At 39.0% G+C, this 12,537-nt stretch overlaps 1 pseudogene; it reads left to right on the top strand.

The window, feature by feature from the left end:
- Positions 1 to 7,229: 7,229 nt before the first annotated feature.
- On the top strand, positions 7,230 to 10,529 carry LOC115746954 (annotated as a pseudogene).
- The last annotated feature ends 2,008 nt before the right edge of the window (positions 10,530 to 12,537 follow it).

Genomic DNA, 12,537 nt, shown 5'->3' with positions numbered 1-12,537 from the left:
GTGGCAAGTCCACGTGAAAAAAATAAATATCACGAAAAGTCTCAAATTAGTACACTTGTGACAAATTTATCCTAATCTGATAAACTTGTGATAAATTTATCCAATCTGGTACACTTGTGACAAATTTACCACAATTTGGTACATCTATGACAAATTTATCCAAAACTGGTAACATTTATGATAAACTTACGTTAAATTAATTTTTGAGCCATCAAAAAATCCAAACTAGTACAGCCGTGATAAATTTACCTTAAATTGATACACTTGTAATAAATTTACCTTAAATCAAAATTAAATTTAATATTAAAATGTCATGTTCAGTGATTCATCATTGCCATCTTAAAATATGCATATGCTCTTTCAGTTGGCTAAGTGTAGCAATTATCGATTCGTGGCTTTAGTTTCCTTCTCTCCATTTTGTATAGATGATGGTTTGGATGAATCTGGTCGATTGCATACAACTCGTATACCAGAAGGAACTCTCTCCGTCTTTGCTCATCATAGATTTATCAAGAAAAATTGACACCTCAAATGCTCAGTACCCTGTTTTAAATTGTGTTTGGGACTCTAACAATTACTGTGTACCACCTGTGAAAAGACACTGTTTATGTTCATCTTGAAGAGGAAGTATTTGCAAAAGGTAAAGTAAAACTTGCAAGGACTTGATCCATAGTTGATATTCTTACATGAGATGCCACATTAGGTAGTGATTAGGCCATATAATCGTATTTGGTTAAGCCATTTTTCAAGAGTACTACTAGAGTTATTAAAAGTGTCATTAAAGAGATCTCACTAAGTGTTGTCCGCAATTTCCAAAGCTTCGGACAAAGACGAAGATGAAGGACTCCATGAAGTCCAAGACGATCTAGAGTTCTCGCCAAATTTAACGGCAAAATTTTACGCAAGCTAACAAAGGGTAAATACGTCATACGTGTATTATTTTAGGGTTTTTGATGACCAAAAATTAGTTTGGTGTAAAATTATCGCAAGTGTACCAGTCTGGAGTAAATTTATTGCAAGTATACCAATTTTGATTTTTTTTTCTAGTTTTAACCCATAAAGTTTCACATAATCTTGCCACATCAATCGCCACGTGTAGTCTAACTTAGCAACTTAACGATAAAATTTAACGGAAGCTAACGAACAGTAAAATTGGCAAGTGTGTATCAGTTTGGGATTTTTGGTGAATCACAAAAATTAGTTTAGAGTAAATTTATCATAAGTGTACCAATTTGAAATTTTTCGTAGTATTAACTCTTTTATTTAAAAGAAGAAAATTCAAAGTGAAATTGTATTCAATATAACAAATTACTTATACAAAGTACATGTTCCAAATTTACTCAAATAAAAAATTAAGGCTCACGCAACACACATGTACTATTTTTTTTTTCCCTAATTACAGACATTTGAAGTGTCTTATCCATCATACTTTTCCCTTTAGATTATTTCTTGGACGTTCAAGTGACTCGAACAATTGTATCTAAAAAATAAGAAAAGGGGTTAACATTGATAGCTTTAGAAAAGTGATGGAATGCTTGATTTATAATTAGGCACAAGGCAGATATAACTATACATACAAAGAAGGGTATAAACATAAATACACACACTAAAGAAAAAATCCTAACCCTAATATATACAATATATCTAACCCCCCCTCAAACTCAATGTGAGTCAACCAACGAGAGTTTGGAAAGAAGAGCAGCAAATTGTTGTGATGTAAGAGATTTGGTGAATAAGTTGAAAAGTTGGGCTGCAGAGGCTATAAAGGGAAGAGAAATGGTACATGTTTGGAGCTGATGAAGTGGGATATGATAATCAATGTCGATGTGTTTAGTACGCTCATGAAAGACCGGATTTGTAGCAATGTGAATAGCCCTCTTGTTGTCACAATGAAGAGGAATTGAAGCAGAGGAGGCAACACCAAGATCAGCAAGGAGACGACGAAGCCAAATAATATCAATTATAGTGTCAATCATAGCATGATACTCGGACTCAATAGAAGAGCGAAACACGATAGGCTGATTCTTGGCACACCAAGAAATCAGAGAATCACCCAAAAAGACACAAAATCCCGTAATAGACTTACGATCAATAACATCCGAAGCCCAATCAGCATCGGAGTAAGCACGAAGAGCAAGTAAGGAAGTTGACGGGAGAAAAATTGAGCATGTCAGAGTACCACGAAGATATCGCAGAATCTGGAGTACATCGGCATAATGAACTGTACGATGAGCCACTACAAACCGACTAACAAGATGAACAGCATAGGCAATATCATGATGAGTAGTACTAAGATAGACAAGACTACCAACAAGATCCCGATAGAGAGTGACATCAGACAGAGGTTCACAATCATCCGAACAAAGCTGTAAATGAAGTTCAATAGGAGTAGCCGCGATACGAGTATCAAATAACTCAGCACAAGCCAAAATGTTAGCGATGTACTTCTCTTGGGAGAGAAGATACCATATCGATCGTGAGCAACCTCAATACCAAGAAAATAACGTAGAAACCCAAATCCTTCATAGCAAGCCGACAAAGAAGATATTGCTTAGTATAAGTAATATCAGCAAAGTCATCCCCAGTAATAATCATATCATCAACATAGAGTAGCAAAATAGTACAACTAGTAAGAGAAGTGTGAGTGAACATAGTATGATCATTCTCACTCCGAACAAAACTAGCCGACCGAACAATATCTGCAAAACGTTTAAACCAATCTTGAGGAGCCTGTTTGAGACCATAAAGGGCCCGACGAAGACAACAAACCTGACTAGGAGAATGAGCCGGACTAGAAGGTAGCTGCATATAGAGTTCCTCTTGAAGAACCCCATGAAGAAAAGCATTATTCACATCAAGCTGAAAAAGAGGCTAATTACGAATAGAGGCGACTCAAAAAGAGTACGAATAGAAGCCATTTTGGCAACATGAGTAAAGGTCTCCTCATAATCAATCCCATACTCCCGATCAAAATCACATATGACGAGATGCGCTCATAGCGCTCAATACTACCATCACAATGAGTCTTGATTTTATAGATCCAACGACAAGATATCAAGGACTTCCCCGGTAGAAGAGGCACAAGATCCCACGTACTAGTGCGCTCAAGAGAAGACAATTCCTCAGACATAGCATCACGTCATTCGGCATATTGTACGGTCATACGATAATGTGATGGTTCCAACAAAGTGTGAACAGCTATAAAGGAACCAAACTCATCATAATAACTCGTAGTAGCCACGTACCTAGCTGGAGGACAGCAATCTTGTGGAGGATTTTGCCAAGGGGACGGTGAGCAAGAATAGTCAAGAGGTGTCGAAGTAGTAGGTGAAGTAGACGAAGAAGGAGGTACAATAGGAAAAGGTGGTGATATTGGGTCCGACAAAGAAAAGACATTGGTGTGGCTTTGGAGAGTACAAGAGAAGAAAGTCGATTTATGAGATGACAATAGTAGAAAGTGCTTCGGCCCAAAATTTAGTTGGAATAGAATTGGACAATAGGAGAACACGAGTAGCATCTAGAATATGATGATGTTTTCGCTTAGTAAGACCATTTTGAGCAGGAATACCGGGACAAGACAACCGAGGTAAGGTTTCCTAAGAAGTTAAGAAAGAATGAAAAGTTGTAGAAAGATACTCCCCACTCGAATCAAAATGAAAAACTTTAATAGTTTTCGAGAATTGAGTAGAGATCATGGCTGTAAAGTTTTTATAGATAGAGAGAAATTCATCACGAGAGCGCATGAAATAAACATAGGTATAACGAGAATAATCATCAATAAATGATGCATAATACTTGAAGCCACTTTTAAAAATTTGGGGCAGGACCCCAAACATCCGAATGTACTAAATCAAAACAAGAAGTGGAAACAGAAGAACTAACAGGAAAAGGAGGTGCAAATTGTTTAGCTAGAGGACAACTAGTATAAGGACGCATAACCGTAGATGAAACAGGCCCAAGTACACCCTACCGACGTAGAAAAAACAAATGGTAAGCAAATATATGACCTAGACGTTGGTGCCAACAGTCAAGGTCAAAGATAGCGAGAACATGTTGAGGTGAGGGAAGCCGGAGATGCTGCATTGTATATAATCCTCCATGTCTACTACCCCTGCTAATCTTCCAACTACTCGCACCATCCCGTACAACCCAAGAATCAACGATGAATGTCACCATTTAACCCATATCAGCAAGTTGCCCAACGGATAAAAGATTCAAGGCTAAATTCGGTATATGCAACACATTAGGCACATTAAAGCTGCTAGGGATAGTAAGATGACCTTGCATAGTAGCGATAATAGAGGATCGATAAGCTGGAAAGGACCCTTATGGATTTTTTAGTGTAGTCTGTTGAGTGAGATGATGAGCAGAGGCGATCATGTGATGAGCAGCCCCAAAGTGAAGAATCCAAGAAGAACAATCACCCGACGATTGCACAACAAATGCGGTAGCAACAATGGAGGATGCACCAGAAGAACCAAGATGAGGCTGAGCTAAACAAGAAAGTTGAGCCTCAATATTAGCAAGACAATCATCTAAAGATGAGAATGAAGTGGCACGATCCACGGATGGAGAAGAGACAGGTGCAACCGAGCGCGAGGGTACATCAAGAAGATCACACATCTTCTGAAAACATCAATCCTCAATATGTCAATTTTGTTTGCAAAAGTTACAATAAAAATGTGAACTTTGCTAAGAAGAGGCACGCCGAGAACCACGCACGTAACCATGTTGAGAACTACCATGCTGAGAAGAGGCAAAGTGGAAACCACACCGAGAGGAGCCAGACCGAAAATCAAGGCGTGGGGTGGCCGATACTGCAGAGGGATCTAGAGATGGAGGAGCACTAAGAATTCCTCGTCTAGTTTCCTCGGCTTGAAGTTCTTTGACTACATCAGAAAGAGATGGTGCGGGATAACGATAGAGAACCCGACTTTAACTCCCTCAAAATCTGGTGAGAGTTGCATCAAGAATTCATAAAGATGATTCTTGTTCTGATCTTTAAGTTTAAATGCAGCACAAGCAATGCAACCAGCACACGTGGGACATGCTAGACGAACCGATACATCAAGTTGGGGCCAAAGAGATGTCATATAATTATAAAATTCACAAATTGATTGTGTACCTCGAGTGGCACGACAAAGTTCCTGCATAAGGCGATTAACATGAACAGAACCTGTTTGCAATTTGATCCCACAACTGTTTCGCACCAACAATCCGAGTAAATTGAGTGCGAAGATCGGGGCCAATAGAACCAAATAATGTTGCCCATGCTTTTTGATCAGCAACATGATAAGCACTAATTTCAAATTCGCGTCACATAATCTGATCGATCTGAGATTTAGGATCGCCAGTATCGGACAAAGATGTAGGACAAGAGTGAGTACCATCAACATGCTCATATAAATCACGATAAACAAGAGTAGCCATCACCGAGGGCTTCCAAATAACATAATTAGAGCCATCCAACTTAGCATCAATGCGATCAATGCGATCACTATCAGCCATTGATTCCGAGATCAATAAATCAAAGTGGAAGCAAATATATATATGAGTAAAGAAGATGAACCCGAGGTCAATCGCGAGAACAAGGCAAAAGACGAAGAAGATCGGGCAAGACAAATTCGGACAATCACGAAGTCGGACCGATGAAGACAATGTCGGCCGGCTGGCACTAAACGAAGGCGCAATGAAGAAGACGAGCAAAAAAATATAGATTGGTGTACAGTACTCACAAGAAGCAAATCCTGGCTCCGATACCATGATAGATGTAGAAAAGTGAATAATGGAATGCTTGATTTACAATTAGGCACAAAGTCGATATAAGTATACATACAAAGAAGGGTATAAACGTAAATACACATACTAAAGGAAAAACCCTAGTCCTAGTATATACAATATATCTAGCAAACATAACTTACTACTTTTCTTTGGGAAATATTTCAGGACAGTACTCCAAGTAAAACTTGGAGTATCGCAAGCTGCAAACATCGGGATATTGCCGTCATTTGATGCTGTAATCATAGCTGTCACCAATTCAACCGTGCTTGTCCCTGCAACTATGTCAAAGTAAAATGTAATTCTTGCATTCGATCCATTTAATTCCTGTAAATTCTGTCGGATTATAAACCACCTAAATGATCATTACAAAAAAGAAAGAATATTCATATAAACTTAGAGTGCTCGATTTTTTTTTTGGTCAGAAGAATGCTCATGTTGACTGTGCGACACATACACCTTCCTACCAATAGCCTTCCTACCAATAGCCACAATGTGACAAGGAATATTGCTATTTTTATATGATGCTTGACAAACTCTTCGTAATTGCATCACCATCAAATCCGCAATAGCTTATGAAGCTTTCACAAAGCTTCCTCACCCAGCTTTCGCAAAGCTTCCTCTTCTTAAGATACGTGTAGTATCACACATTGATGCGAGCCTATCCTTAAAGCCACGCATTACGACCCTATCTTTTATTAATGATATTTGAATAAAACGATGATAGGTAGGGTTAATACCACAAAAAAAAAAAAAAAAAAAAAACCCAAGTTTCTAAATTCGTGCCACATTTACGCCAAATTAATTTTTATGTTACAAAAACTCCTAAACTAGTACACCCATATCACATTTGCCCCAAGCTGGTGCATCCATACAACATTTACCTATAAATTACTTTTTATGCCACAAAAAATCCCAAACCGATATACTCACACCACATTGATCCCAAACTAGTTCATCGGTAGCACATTTACTTCCCAAAAATTTCATATTTACCACAATTTGAAAGAGATTAGTCCATTGACTATATGAGAATGCTTAATACTGTTTCTCAATTTGAATTAATGTAAAAACTTATTGAACATATTCATATAGTTTAAGGACTAAATTAAATATGTACAAAAAAATTTAGAAATCATATTGAGCAAATTAAAAGTTGAGAGACAATATTGCATATTGAGTCAAATATCATGGACTATTTATGTCATTTTCTCTATTTTTTATTCACTTGTAAAACAACCCCCCAAACCAAAAAAACAAAAGTACAAAATTCTGGATATACAGATATCAAAAGCCCACTAAGACATGTCCAACTTCTCAATTATGGGCTTAGGCCGATTGTTTCTCGATGTGGGCCCACTTCACCAGGCCCATCCGTTTCTTGGCGCGTAAAAAGCAAGCCGGTGAGGTCGAATCTGACGCTTCCCGTAAAGCGTGAGTGGACTGCCCGCCCCCGTACATTCAAATTCCGCCGGTTTTTTCTTCTTCGTCGTCGTCATTCTCGCCATCCTTTCGCACATTGTCGGCCCTGAACTCGAAGATTGGGACGAAGACTCCTTTCATCGCTCAACGGCGATCGAGGACGCAAGGTCCAGAGCCAGTCACGAGCCTGCCATGTTGGGTTCGAACTCGTGGTCTGACCTTGTCCTCTACATTAGTCAACTCATTGCTTTGTGTGTCGTGACGTTCCGCCAAATTTGGAGGATGATGAAAACCTCTGGAATCGCTGAGATCAATTTATTTTTGTGGGGGCGTTCGGTTTTTTGGCATGTTGGTGAGGAGGATGAGAACTTGCTGCTGATAAAACCAAATGATCTGTTAATTGTTCCAATCGATTACGTGGAGTTTCGATGTTGTATCACTCGTTGGCGGATTCTTTTGGACCATTTTCCAGACCAATGTCACTGTGTGAGCGTCTTAGGTTGCGTTTACTGTTGGTTTTTTCATCTTCTACCCTTTTGGTATTAACGTTAGCTTCTGTCTTCGGGTGCGGGAGGTTAACCAGCACTCTTTTTTCCCGCTTATCTGTCAGGGTTGTTGCTGACTTGGTTTGCAACGGCAATGCTCAATTGGCTCCAACTGGCGTAGCCTATGCCGAGATTGTTGCCGTGCGCCACAGTGAAACGGATTGGAATGCTGATGGAAGAATTCAGGTTTTCTTTGCTTCTGGATTTCTATTTAGCCTCCCAATTTTGCGTACCTTGCTCACCACCTATTATAATATAAAATTTTGCGTATGTAGAACAGCTTTTGATTGTTGCCCATTGTATGACAAGCCAACAGGATACAATGCAAATGCTAAGTTAGTAGAGGCATCGACTTGAGGTGAATGGTATCAGTACTTGTTAAGCTATGTTGCTGCATTGGGCTACTTATGTCTCTAATTGCATAGTGAATCCACCATTATTACCCTTTGCTTGAGAATACATGTTGATTTCCATACTGCTCTTTTCCTATGTAAAATTGGAACCTGTGATGGCAAGGTAACATTCTAGGCGAGCCAAAAAAAAAAAAATGGCAGAGAAGACGTAATGGCAAAGAAATATGTACACTTTACATCTAAAGCTTCGTACTTCCTGTTACAGTTTTTGTGATTAAGCGATCAATATTTAGAACATGATAGGACATGGTTAATAGAACTAGAGAAAAATCATGACTAGGTTGTGGTTTCTCCTCATCTAATTTTGAGTTTAGGCAAGTATAGCTCCAATTGAGCTGATACCAGCCATCTCATGCATTTTGTTTGAGAACTTGTTTCTGCCTCTTTTAGTATTTACCTTCGTTCACTAATTTCAACACATTTAACAGGGACATCTGGATATCGAATTAAATGAAATTGGGATGCGGGAAGCAACTGCAGTGAGTATTTTCTGTAATATGTTATCCCTTTCTTGGTATTGACCAACAGGTTTATTTCCTTCTTCTATGTTTTCCCCGAAAGGAGGGTGAAAGGCTGTCCAGAGAAGGTAAAGTCTCTGCAATTTACTCATCTGACCTAAAACGAGCTTTGGAGACAGCAACTCTGATTGCAGCTGCTTGTGGTGGACTGGAGGTATGAATATAGTGAGACCATTTTTGATCTGGCATTCTATTTATGAGAATTACTCATGAATTTTGGCATTATTTATTTGGTGGTACAAAATCCAACATATACGTAAATTAGGCAGAGATGTAGAGCTAAAAGATTCCATTAGATGTTATCTTTATGTGTTGCACAACAACCCCCTAGAGGAAGGGCCAAGTAAGGGGGAGAACGGGTAGGAGAAATGGACGTTTGGTGGAAATTTCAGAATGTTGGAAAAGTTCGTGTTCATTCTTACAGTTTGATTAATGATGGGGGCCTCTGAATATCTTGCATGTTGTTTGCAAATAAGAATTCAGGTTATCAAGGATCCACGTCTACGGGAAAGAAATTTAGGGGAGCTTCAAGGCCTTCGGCCAGGTGCTGCAGCTAGGGTCTGTCCCGAAGCCTACAAAGTCCTTCGATTGCAGAAGACAGATCGGGAAATTCCGGTGGGTTTGAATCTGCACTTAGCTCGACAAAAAGCACCTGTCTTTTGTCAATTTTGATTTTGCCACTAACTTTCAATATGAAACTATGAGGAAAATGTGGATATTGCCAAAAGCATAGTTTAGTCATTGGAGTTGTTTAAATGGTTCACGTGATATCATATACACAGCTAGAAGAAATGTCTCATTCTTTTGGCTTTTTTGATGGATTCACATCTTACATGTTCTTTTAATCCGTAAACGATTGTAAAGCTCTCATCTCATATATTAGGCATTGCAAAAAGAAATAGTTACTAGATAAACATTGAGTTTGGCAGTCTGCAGGGTGCAAATTGGTTCATAAGTGAAATGTCTGATCAGCGTTTCGCTCGTTTCTTCTGCATGCAGGGTGGTGGTGAATGTATCGATCAGGTTTATCAGCTCTCCACTACGTGTTTGCGAAACATCAGCATGCAGCACAAAGGTAAAGAGACTATTTATGTTGCTTATTCGCCGAAGTTGCGTGAAAACTGAATGTGATATACATGAAAGTGACTCCCCGCATAGTTTGCCTGGGCACTTTAAGTTATATTTTGCCTGTTCGATTCTCCATAGCTTCTTTAAAGGAGTTTTTCCAGGATTTCTTGAAAAATAAGCATCACAGGAATTGTTGAACAGCTTTAATTGTTGTGTTAATTCTCTCTTAAAACTTTGCTGGTTCTCTTCGCTTTTAAATGCTCTTTATTCGATTTGCCTTCTTTGTTATAGCAGAAGAAAACGAAGACCGAGGCGACCATGATTTAAATGCGCTTCCTGTTGACTACTAAAGAATACTGACACAATTTAAGCTGGAAACAGAAATTGCAAGTAACATTTTTCTTCACTAAAGCAGGAGAGCAAGTAGTAGTGGTCACTCATGGTGGTGTAATCCAATCTCTTCATAGGCGGCCTGCCCAAATAAAAGGTCTGGCAGAAAGGTACTGAATACTTTGTCAATATTTTCCACTTGTCTGATGGGGATAACTGGGTCTTAAAATCCTGGGGTGATGTTAGTCATCTCAGCCACAAATGTAATATCTGAGAACAGGGTTTGGTGGGGATAGAACTTCTGGTTAGTACTGGATGCTGTTCCATTCCAATAGCCCTACCTGTAATGAGGCGCGCTGAGACCTGCTGAGAAGCATGATTTACTCACTTGTTATTATCTTAAAGGATGATTTCATTCTTGGTCCTTACGTTGTGCGAACTTTCCAATAATGTCCTTGAACTCTCAATTTGCACTATTACTATTGGATCGTTTAGGGCGCACATGACAACGCATTGTAGTAAAATTTCTGCTTTAAAGTGTTTTTGAAGCAGAAATCTATTTGATAACGTAATTTCTAAAGCTGAAATCCGTTTGATTATGTAATTTTATTTTTCTACTTCTAAAGCATTATTTTTTCCTTAGAAGTAGTTTTGGAGCCACTTGAAGAAATAATTTTTTTTTTAATTCTCTCTAAAAGTAGAAAAGTCGACTTTTCCTCAAAAGTTGATTTATAGAGCAAAAGTGTTGCCATGCACGTTCTTAACTTTTGTGATTTCTGTAATTGAGTCCTTTTGTCCTTAATTCACTTACTCTGCCGCTTCTAGCTCGGCTTTCGCCTTCACCAACGAAATAATGAGTTGACGCCAACCAACCCGATGATAGAAGATTAGTGTCGACAAGTGTTTTGCTGCTAAGGTCCCCTTGCCTTAGTAAAAGGCTAGCATCCATAAAAGTCTAGGTGTGCCAAGGATCATACAAGTATCGAGCTCAGAAGCGCTCCAAACCTACGAGCTCCTTAAAAGGAGAGGGATATGTCAGATTAACGGACGGGATGAGCCGCGTCGAAATTCAAGAGTGAGGGAATTGACCGCTGATACATTGCCGCACATTATTGGGGACCGGGGCTAATGACGGCTTGCCACGCGTTACAAGGACACGGGCGACACCGAACCCACTAAAGATGGTACAATGTGGGACTCGGAAATCGTCCCTAACAACCCTGTCTATCAAGTCAAAACTCTCGGAGTTGTCCTAATCATTACATGTTATTTTGTACAAAAAGCAAACGCCATGTTTTGCGAAGAAAACTCACAACTAATCTATAAGCGAACTCTCATCTCGCCGCAATCGAGCTCATTTTGCCGCAGCCGGACAAACAATATTCCTCTGAAGTATCTGTTGTGGATTGTCATCGCCCAAAGAAGAACTTCGATTGCAAGGATCTGTTACAACTCCTTGCGTACTTCCTTTTCAAAATTGCAGTGAAATTGGCTTGGCAGTGAAGTGAACTTGATAGAGAGCAAATATTCATAGGGCATGCCTCGAGTCAATCTTTATCTCAATTTTCCAGGAGAGTAATGTGAACTTGTAGGGCATTGCTTGACATATGAGCAAGTGTGCCTAGTTATTGATGTAATCTTTTATTTTATTACCGAGGAAATGACGCCATTCATGAGATCCCCCAGCCGTTTTTTTTTAATGTGGTTCCTTAACTTTGTTTTTAGTTTAGTCCTTGATCGTTGTTGAAAGGGGTTCAACATGACAATTTTCATTTACTGTGATTTCATATCATGTGACTTTTTCCAATGGGGATTGCTATGCGAGCAATGACTGAAGAGAAAAATTACATGGCTTGGCACCTCATGACCTCCTACAAAGTCAACAAAAAATTTTCTCTCTCTTTTTCTTTTTGAGTCATTGCTTCTTCTCCTTCATTCTGTTAAAGCTAACCATATAAGGTAGGGGTGAATAGCAATATAGTTTGACAGTTGCAGGTACAGATTGAAAGTTCCAAGCAAGCTGGTGTTGCTATCAATTAGCATAGGAAGACAGATAGAAAATGACACAATTTGTAGTGGTTAAGTTTTATCCACAAGCTTATGTCCACTCTCCGAGCTAACAGTCTTAACAGCGACTAAAATCCACTGATAATCCCCAAGAGATATTATAATGAGCAAGTAGTGCTTCCATAACACGATAAAACACGCCATCAAAATGCAAGTAATGCTATCGCACTTTCACAGATCTCTTGTCACTGAGTACGAGCAACAAGGACTAGACACCATAAAGAATATCAAATAGACAGTAACACAGCTTGTAAAGGACAGTAAACATATGATAATAACAGTGTAAGGTTTTTTAGTTTTCCACCGATCCCTTCCAATTGCTTTGATCCTCTTTATAGAGACGTTCTTTCTCCAATCTAACTGTTGGAAAGCTTCTAAAGAGTTAAGACCCGTTGG

The sequence above is a fragment of the Rhodamnia argentea genome, chromosome 11 (assembly GCF_020921035.1).
Source record: "Rhodamnia argentea isolate NSW1041297 chromosome 11, ASM2092103v1, whole genome shotgun sequence".
In the NCBI taxonomy this organism is placed as follows: Eukaryota; Viridiplantae; Streptophyta; class Magnoliopsida; order Myrtales; family Myrtaceae; genus Rhodamnia; species Rhodamnia argentea.
Note: the sequence above shows the minus strand (reverse complement) of the source record. Positions and strands in the feature narration are given on the sequence as shown.